This window comes from Colletes latitarsis, unplaced genomic scaffold, assembly GCF_051014445.1.
Source record: "Colletes latitarsis isolate SP2378_abdomen unplaced genomic scaffold, iyColLati1 scaffold0006, whole genome shotgun sequence".
Taxonomy (NCBI): domain Eukaryota; kingdom Metazoa; phylum Arthropoda; class Insecta; order Hymenoptera; family Colletidae; genus Colletes; species Colletes latitarsis.
In genome coordinates this window covers 338,751-348,960 of record NW_027488366.1, presented here as the reverse complement: position 1 = coordinate 348,960, position 10,210 = coordinate 338,751, and positions in this window count along the sequence as shown.

The window sequence follows — 10,210 nt, the reverse complement described above, 5'->3', positions numbered from 1 at the left end:
GAGGATAACACCGGTTAGGTCTGGGTTAGGTCTGGGTTATGCCCGCATCTGGCTCATGATTTTGCCTTCTTCGCATACTTCTTGGCCAGATCCTGGGTTTTTTTCGTGTTTGAATCACGTAGTAATGTGGTAACACACAGTAACAGTCCACTAAACCTGGATTCGGACAGTATTTTGGAGGATAACACTGGTTAGGCTTGGGTTTCGTCTGGGTTATGTCCGCACCTGGCTCATGATTTTGCCTTCATCGCATACTTGTTGGCCAGATCCTGGGTTTTTTCCGTGTTTGAATCACGTAGTAATGTGGTAACACACTGAAGCAGTCAATTAAACCTGGTTTCGTTCTATGTTTCAGAGGATAACACCGATTAGGTCTGGGTTAGGTCTGGGAAATGCGCGCATCTGGCTTATTCTTTCGCCTTCTTCGCATACTTCTTGGCCAGATCCTGGGTTTTTTTCGTGTTTGAATCACGTAGGAATGTGGTACCACACTGAAGCAGTCAATTAAACCTGGTTTCGATCAATATTTTAGAGGATAACGCCGGTTAGGTCTGGCTTAGGTCTGGGAAATCCGCGCATCTGGCTTATACTTTCGCCTTTTCCGCAAACTTGTTGGCCAGATCCTGGGTTTTTTCCGTGTTTGAATCACGTAGTAATGTGGTAACACACTGAAGCAGTCAATTAAACCTGGATTCGATCAATATTTCAGAGGATAACACCGGTTAGGTCTGGGTTAGGTCTGGGAAATGCGCGCATCTGGCTTATTCTTTCGCCTTCTTCGCATACTTCTTGGCCAGATCCTGGGTTTTTTCCGTGTTTGAATCACGTAGTAATGTGGTAACACACTGAAGCTGTCAATTAAACCTGGTTTCGATCAATATTTTAGAGGATAACACCGGTTAGGTCTGGGTTAGGTCTGGGTTATGCCCGCACGTGGCTCATGATTTTGCCTTCTTCGCATACTTGTTGGCCAGATCTTGGGTTTTTTTCGTGTTTGAATCACGTAGTAATGTGGTAACACACTGAAGCAGTCAATTAAACCTGGTTTCGATCAATATTTTAGAGGATAACACCGGTTAGGTCTGGGTTAGGTCTGGGTTATGCCCGCATCTGGCTCATGATTTTGCCTTCATCGCATACTTGTTGGCCAGATCCTGGGTTTTTTCCGTGTTTGAATCACGTAATAATGTGGTAACACACTGAAGCAGTCAATTAAACCTGGTTTCGATCAATATTTCAGAGGATAACACCGGTTAGGTCTGGGTTAGGTCTGGCAAATGCGCGCATCTGGCTTATTCTTTCGCCTTCTTCGCATACTTCTTGGCCAGATCCTGGGTTTTCTTCGTGTTTGAATCACGTAGGAATGTGGTAACACACTGAAGCTGTCAATTAAACCTGGTTTCGATCAATATTTTAGAGGATAACACCGATTAGGTCTGGGTTAGGTCTGGGAAATGCGCGCATCTGGCTTATTCTTTCGCCTTCTTCGCATACTTCTTGGCCAGATCCTGGGTTTTTTTCGTGTTTGAATCACGTAGGAATGTGGTACCACACTGAAGCAGTCAATTAAACCTGGTTTCGATCAATATTTTAGAGGATAACGCCGGTTAGGTCTGGGTTAGGTCTGGGAAATGCGCGCATCTGGCTTATACTTTCGCCTTTTTCGCAAACTTGTTGGCCAGATCCTGGGTATTTTCCGTGTTTGAAACACGTAGTAATGTGGTAACACACTGAAGCAGTCAATTAAACCTGGTTTCGATCAATATTTTAGAGGATAACACCGGTTAGGTCTGGGTTAGGTCTGGGTTACGCCCGCATCTGGCTCATGATTTTGCCTTCTTCGCATACTTGTTGGCCAGATCCTGGGTTTTTTTCGTGTTTGAATCACGTAGTAATGTGGTAACACACAGAAACAGTCCACTAAACCTGGATTCGGACAGTATTTTGGAGGATAACACTGGTTAGGCTTGGGTTTCGTCTGGGTTATGTCCGCACCTGGCTCATGATTTTGCCTTCATCGCATACTTGTTGGCCAGATCCTGGGTTTTTTCCGTGTTTGAATCACGTAGTAATGTGGTAACACACTGAAGCAGTCAATTAAACCTGGTTTCGATCTATATTTCAGAGGATAACACCGATTAGGTCTGGGTTAGGTCTGGGAAATGCGCGCATCTGGCTTATTCTTTCGCCTTCTTCGCATACTTCTTGGCCAGATCCTGGGTTTTTTTCGTGTTTGAATCACGTAGTAATGTGGTAACACACTGAAGCTGTCAATTAAACCTGGTTTCGATCAATATTTTAGAGGATAACACCGGTTAGGTCTGGGTTAGATCTGGGTTATGCCCGCATCTGGCTCATGATTTTGCCTTCTTCGCATACTTGTTGGCCAGATCCTGGGTTTTTTTCGTGTTTGAATCACGTAGTAATGTGGTAACACACTGAAGCTGTCAATTAAACCTGGTTTCGATCAATATTTTAGAGGATAACACCGGTTAGGTCTGGGTTAGGTCTGGGTTATGCCCGCATCTGGCTCATGATTTTGCCTTCTTCGCATACTTGTTGGCCAGATCTTGGGTTTTTTTCGTGTTTGAATCACGTAGTAATGTGGTAACACACTGAAGCAGTCAATTAAACCTGGTTTCGATCAATATTTTAGAGGATAACACCGGTTAGGTCTGGGTTAGGTCTGGGTTATGCCCGCATCTGGCTCATGATTTTGCCTTCATCGCATACTTGTTGGCCAGATCCTGGGTTTTTTCCGTGTTTGAATCACGTAGTAATGTGGTAACACACTGAAGCTGTCAATTAAACCTGGTTTCGATCAATATTTCAGAGGATAACACCGATTAGGTCTGGGTTAGGTCTGGGAAATGCGCGCATCTGGCTTATTCTTTCGCCTTCTTCGCATACTTCTTGGCCAGATCCTGGGTTTTTTTCGTGTTTGAATCACGTAGGAATGTGGTACCACACTGAAGCAGTCAATTAAACCTGGTTTCGATCAATATTTTAGAGGATAACGCCGGTTAGGTCTGGGTTAGGTCTGGGAAATGCGCGCATCTGGCTTATACTTTCGCCGTTTCCCAGACTTGTTGGCCAGATCCTGGGTATTTTCCGTGTTTGAAACACGTAGTAATGTGGTAACACACTGAAGCAGTCAATTAAACCTGGTTTCGATCAATATTTTAGAGGATAACACCGGTTAGGTCTGGGTTAGGTCTGGGTTACGCCCGCATCTGGCTCATGATTTTGCCTTCTTCGCATACTTGTTGGCCAGATCCTGGGTTTTTTTCGTGTTTGAATCACGTAGTAATGTGGTAACACACAGTAACAGTCCACTAAACCTGGATTCGGACAGTATTTTGGAGGATAACACTGGTTAGGCTTGGGTTTCGTCTGGGTTATGTCCGCACCTGGCTCATGATTTTGCCTTCATCGCATACTTGTTGGCCAGATCCTGGGTTTTTTCCGTGTTTGAATCACGTAGTAATGTGGTAACACACTGAAGCAGTCAATTAAACCTGGTTTCGATCTATATTTCAGAGGATAACACCGATTAGGTCTGGGTTAGGTCTGGGAAATGCGCGCATCTGGCTTATTCTTTCGCCTTCTTCGCATACTTCTTGGCCAGATCCTGGGTTTTTTTCGTGTTTGAATCACGTAGGAATGTGGTACCACACTGAAGCAGTCAATTAAACCTGGTTTCGATCAATATTTTAGAGGATAACGCCGGTTAGGTCTGGCTTAGGTCTGGGAAATCCGCGCATCTGGCTTATACTTTCGCCTTTTTCGCAAACTTGTTGGCCAGATCCTGGGTTTTTTCCGTGTATGAATCACGTAGTAATGTGGTAACACACTGAAGCAGTCAATTAAACCTGGTTTCGATCAATATTTCAGAGGATAACACCGGTTAGGTCTGGGTTAGGTCTGGGAAATGCGCGCATCTGGCTTATTCTTTCGCCTTCTTCGCATACTTCTTGGCCAGATCCTGGGTTTTTTCCGTGTTTGAATCACGTAGTAATGTGGTAACACACTGAAGCTGTCAATTAAACCTGGTTTCGATCAATATTTTAGAGGATAACACCGGTTAGGTCTGGGTTAGGTCTGGGTTATGCCCGCACGTGGCTCATGATTTTGCCTTCTTCGCATACTTGTTGGCCAGATCTTGGGTTTTTTTCGTGTTTGAATCACGTAGTAATGTGGTAACACACTGAAGCAGTCAATTAAACCTGGTTTCGATCAATATTTTAGAGGATAACACCGGTTAGGTCTGGGTTAGGTCTGGGTTATGCCCGCATCTGGCTCATGATTTTGCCTTCATCGCATACTTGTTGGCCAGTTCCTGGGTTCTTTCCGTGTTTGAATCACGTAATAATGTGGTAACACACTGAAGCAGTCAATTAAACCTGGTTTCGATCAATATTTCAGAGGATAACACCGGTTAGGTCTGGGTTAGGTCTGGGAAATGCGCGCATCTGGCTTATTCTTTCGCCTTCTTCGCATACTTCTTGGCCAGATCCTGGGTTTTCTTCGTGTTTGAATCACGTAGGAATGTGGTAACACACTGAAGCTGTCAATTAAACCTGGTTTCGATCAATATTTTAGAGGATAACACCGGTTAGGTCTGGGTTAGGTCTGGGTTATGCCCGCACGTGGCTCATGATTTTGCCTTCTTCGCATACTTGTTGGCCAGATCTTGGGTTTTTTTCGTGTTTGAATCACGTAGTAATGTGGTAACACACTGAAGCTGTCAATTAAACCTGGTTTCGATCAATATTTTAGAGGATAACACCGGTTAGGTCTGGGTTAGGTCTGGGATATGCGCGCATCTGGCTTATACTTTCGCCTTTTTCGCAAACTTGTTGGCCAGATCCTGGGTATTTTCCGTGTTTGAAACACGTACTAATGTGGTAACACACTGAAGCAGTCAATTAAACCTGGATTCGGACAGTATTTTGGAGGATAACACTGGTTAGGCTTGGGTTTCGTCTGGGTTATGTCCGCACCTGGCTCATGATTTTGCCTTCATCGCATACTTGTTGGCCAGATCCTGGGTTTTTTCCGTGTTTGAATCACGTAGTAATGTGGTAACACACTGAAGCTGTCAATTAAACCTGGTTTCGATCAATATTTTAGAGGATAACACCGGTTAGGTCTGGGTTAGGTCTGGGTTATGCCCGCACGTGGCTCATGATTTTGCCTTCTTCGCATACTTGTTGGCCAGATCTTGGGTTTTTTTCGTGTTTGAATCACGTAGTAATGTGGTAACACACTGAAGCAGTCAATTAAACCTGGTTTCGATCAATATTTTAGAGGATAACACCGGTTAGGTCTGGGTTAGGTCTGGGTTATGCCCGCATCTGGCTCATGATTTTGCCTTCATCGCATACTTGTTGGCCAGTTCCTGGGTTCTTTCCGTGTTTGAATCACGTAATAATGTGGTAACACACTGAAGCAGTCAATTAAACCTGGTTTCGATCAATATTTCAGAGGATAACACCGGTTAGGTCTGGGTTAGGTCTGGGAAATGCGCGCATCTGGCTTATTCTTTCGCCTTCTTCGCATACTTCTTGGCCAGATCCTGGGTTTTCTTCGTGTTTGAATCACGTAGGAATGTGGTAACACACTGAAGCTGTCAATTAAACCTGGTTTCGATCAATATTTTAGAGGATAACACCGGTTAGGTCTGGGTTAGGTCTGGGTTATGCCCGCATCTGGCTCATGATTTTGCCTTCTTCGCATACTTGTTGGCCAGATCTTGGGTTTTTTTCGTGTTTGAATCACGTAGTAATGTGGTAACACACTGAAGCAGTCAATTAAACCTGGTTTCGATCAATATTTCAGAGGATGACACCGGTTAGGTCTGGGTTAGGTCTGGGTTATGCCCGCATCTGGCTCATGATTTTGCCTTCTTCGCATACTTGTTGGCCAGATCCTGGGTTTTTTTCGTGTTTGAATCACGTAGTAATGTGGTAGCACACTGAAGCTGTCAATTAAACCTGGTTTCGATCAATATTTTGGAGGATAACACCGGTTAGGTCTGGGTTAGGTCTGGGATATGCGCGCATCTGGCTTATACTTTCGCCTTTTTCGCAAACTTGTTGGCCAGATCCTGGGTATTTTCCGTGTTTGAAACACGTACTAATGTGGTAACACACTGAAGCAGTCAATTAAACCTGGTTTCGATCAATATTTCAGAGGATAACACCGGTTAGGTCTGGGTTAGGTCTGGGATATGCGCGCATCTGGCTTATACTTTCGCCTTTTTCGCAAACTTGTTGGCCAGATCCTGGGTATTTTCCGTGTTTGAAACACGTAGTAGTGTGGTAACACACTGAAGCAGTCAATAAAACCTGGTTTCGATCAATATTTTAGAGGATAACACCGGTTAGGTCTGGGTTAGGTCTGGGTTACGCCCGCATCTGGCTCATGATTTTGCCTTCTTCGCATACTTGTTGGCCAGATCCTGGGTTTTTTTCGTGTTTGAATCACGTAGTAATGTGGTAACACACAGAAACAGTCCACTAAACCTGGATTCGGACAGTATTTTGGAGGATAACACTGGTTAGGCTTGGGTTTCGTCTGGGTTATGTCCGCACCTGGCTCATGATTTTGCCTTCATCGCATACTTGTTGGCCAGATCCTGGGTTTTTTTCGTGTTTGAATCACGTAGTAATGTGGTAGCACACTGAAGCTGTCAATTAAACCTGGTTTCGATCAATATTTTAGAGGATAACACCGGTTAGGTCTGGGTTAGGTCTGGGATATGCGCGCATCTGGCTTATACTTTCGCCTTTTTCGCAAACTTGTTGGCCAGATCCTGGGTATTTTCCGTGTTTGAAACACGTACTAATGTGGTAACACACTGAAGCAGTCAATTAAACCTGGTTTCGATCAATATTTCAGAGGATAACACCGGTTAGGTCTGGGTTAGGTCTGGGATATGCGCGCATCTGGCTTATACTTTCGCCTTTTTCGCAAACTTGTTGGCCAGATCCTGGGTATTTTCCGTGTTTGAAACACGTAGTAGTGTGGTAACACACTGAAGCAGTCAATAAAACCTGGTTTCGATCAATATTTTAGAGGATAACACCGGTTAGGTCTGGGTTAGGTCCGGGATATGCCCGCATCTGGCTCATGATTTTGCCTTCTTCGCATACTTGTTGGCCAGATCCTGGGTTTTTTTCGTGTTTGAATCACGTAGTAATGTGGTAACACACTGAAGCTGTCAATTAAACCTGGTTTCGATCAATATTTTAGAGGATAACGCCGGTTAGGTCTGGGTTAGGTCTGGGAAATGCGCGCATCTGGCTTATACTTTTGCCTTTTTCGCAAACTTGTTGGCCAGATCCTGGGTATTTTCCGTGTTTGAAACACGTAGTAATGTGGTAACACACTGAAGCAGTCAATTAAACCTGGTTTCGATCAATATTTCAGAGGATAACACCGGTTAGGTCTGGGTTAGGTCTGGGATATGCGCGCATCTGGCTTATACTTTCGCCTTTTTCGCAAACTTGTCGGCTAGATCCTGGGTTTTTTTCGGGTTTGAATAACGCAGTAATGTGGTACCACACTGAAGCAGTCAATTAAACCTGGTTTCGATCAATATTTTAGAGGATAACGCCGGTTAGGTCTGGGTTAGGTCTGGGAAATGCGCGCATCTGGCTTATACTTTCGCCTTTTTCGCAAACTTGTTGGCCAGATCCTGGGTTTTTTTCGTGTTTGAATCACGTAGTAATGTGGTAACACACTGAAGCAGTCAATTAAACCTGGTTTCGATCAATATTTTAAAGGATAACACCGGTTAGGTCTGGGTTAGGTCCGGGATATGCCCGCATCTGGCTCATGATTTTGCCTTCTTCGCATACTTGTTGGCCAGATCCTGGGTTTTTTTCGTGTTTGAATCACGTAGTAATGTGGTAACACACTGAACCTGTAAATTAAACCTGGTTTCGATCAATATTTTAGAGGATAACACCGGTTAGGTCTGGGTTATGCCCGCATCTGGCTCATGATTTTGCCTTCTTCGCATACTTGTTGGCCAGATCCTGGGTTTTTTTCGTGTTTGAATCAGGTAGTAATGTGGTACCACACTGAGGCAGTCAATTAAACCTGGTTTCGATCAATGTTTCACAGGATAACGCCGGTTAGGTCTGGGTTAGGTCTGGGAAATGCGCGCATCTGGCTTATACTTTCGCCTTCTTCGCATACTTGTTGGCCAGATCCTGGGTTTTTTCTGTGTTTGAATCACGTAGTAATGTGGTACCACACTGAGGCAGTCAATTAAACCTGGTTTCGATCAATATTTTAGAGGATAACACCGGTTAGGCCTGGGTTAGGTCTGGGATATGCGCGCATCTGGCTTATACTTTCGCCTCTTTCGCAAACTTGTTGGCCAGATCCTGGGTTTTTTCCGTGTTTGAATCACGTAGTAATGTGGTACCACACTGAGGCAGTCAATTAAACCTGGTTTCGATCAATATTTCAGAGGATAACACCGGTTAGGTCTGGGTTAGGTCTGGGTTATGACCGCATCTGGCTCATGATTTTGCGGTCTTCGCATACTTGTTGGCCAGATCCTGGGTTTTTTTCGTGTTTGAATCACGTAGTAATGTGGTAATACACTGAAGCAGTCAATAAAACCTGGTTTCGATCAATATTTTAGGGGATAACACCGGTTAGGTCTGGGTTAGGTCTGGGTTATGCCCGCATCTAGCTCATGATTTTGCCTTCTTCGCATACTTGTTGGCCAGATCCTGGGTTTTTTTCGTGTTTGAATCACGTAGTAATGTGGTAACACACTGAGGCAGTCAATTAAACCTGGTTTCGATCAATATTTCAGAGGATAACGCCGGTTAGGTCTGGGTTAGGTCTGGGATATGCGCGCATCTGGCTTATACTTTCGCCTTTTTCGCAAACTTGTTGGCCAGATCCTGGGTTTTTTCCGTGTTTGAATCACGTAGTAATGTGGTACCACACTGAGGCAGTCAATTAAACCTGGTTTCGATCAATATTTCAGAGGATAACACCGGTTAGGTCTGGGTTAGGTCTGGGTTATGCCCGCATCTGGCTCATGATTTTGCCTTCTTCGCATACTTGTTGGCCAGATCCTGGGTTTTTTCCGTGTTTGAATCACGTAGTAATGTGGTAACACACTGAAGCTGTCAATTAAACCTGGTTTCGATCAATATTTTAGAGGATAACGCCGGTTAGGTCTGGGTTAGGTCTGGGAAATGCGCGCATCTGGCTTATACTTTCGCCTTTTTCGCAAACTTGTTGGCCAGATCCTGGGAATTTTCCGTGTTTGAAACACGTAGTAATGTGGTAACACACTGAAGCAGTCAATTAAACCTGGTTTCGATCAATATTTCAGAGGATAGCACCGGTTAGGTCTGGGTTAGGTCTGGGATATGCGCGCATCTGGCTTATACTTTCGCCTTTTTCGCAAACTTGTCGGCTAGATCCTGGGTTTTTTTCGGGTTTGAATAACGCAGTAATGTGGTACCACACTGAAGCAGTCAATTAAACCTGGTTTCGATCAATATTTTAGAGGATAACGCCGGTTAGGTCTGGGTTAGGTCTGGGAAATGCGCGCATCTGGCTTATACTTTCGCCTTTTTCGCAAACTTGTTGGCCAGATCCTGGGTTTTTTTCGTGTTTGAATCACGTAGTAATGTGGTAACACACTGAAGCAGTCAATTAAACCTGGTTTCGATCAATATTTTAGAGGATAACACCGGTTAGGTCTGGGTTAGGTCCGGGATATGCCCGCATCTGGCTCATGATTTTGCCTTCTTCGCATACTTGTTGGCCAGATCCTGGGTTTTTTTCGTGTTTGAATCACGTAGTAATGTGGTAACACACTGAAGCTGTAAATTAAACCTGGTTTCGATCAATATTTTAGATGATAACACCGGTTAGGTCTGGGTTAGGTCTGGGTTATGCCCGCATCTGGCTCATGATTTTGCCTTCTTCGCATACTTGTTGGCCAGACCCTGGGTTTTTTTCGTGTTTGAATCAGGTAGTAATGTGGTACCACACTGAGGCAGTCAATTAAACCTGGTTTCGATCAATATTTCAGAGGATAACGCCGGTTAGGTCTGGGTTAGGTCTGGGAAATGCGCGCATCTGGCTTATACTTTCGCCTTCTTCGCATACTTGTTGGCCAGATCCTGGGTTTTTTCCGTGTTTGAATCACGTAGTAATGTGGTAC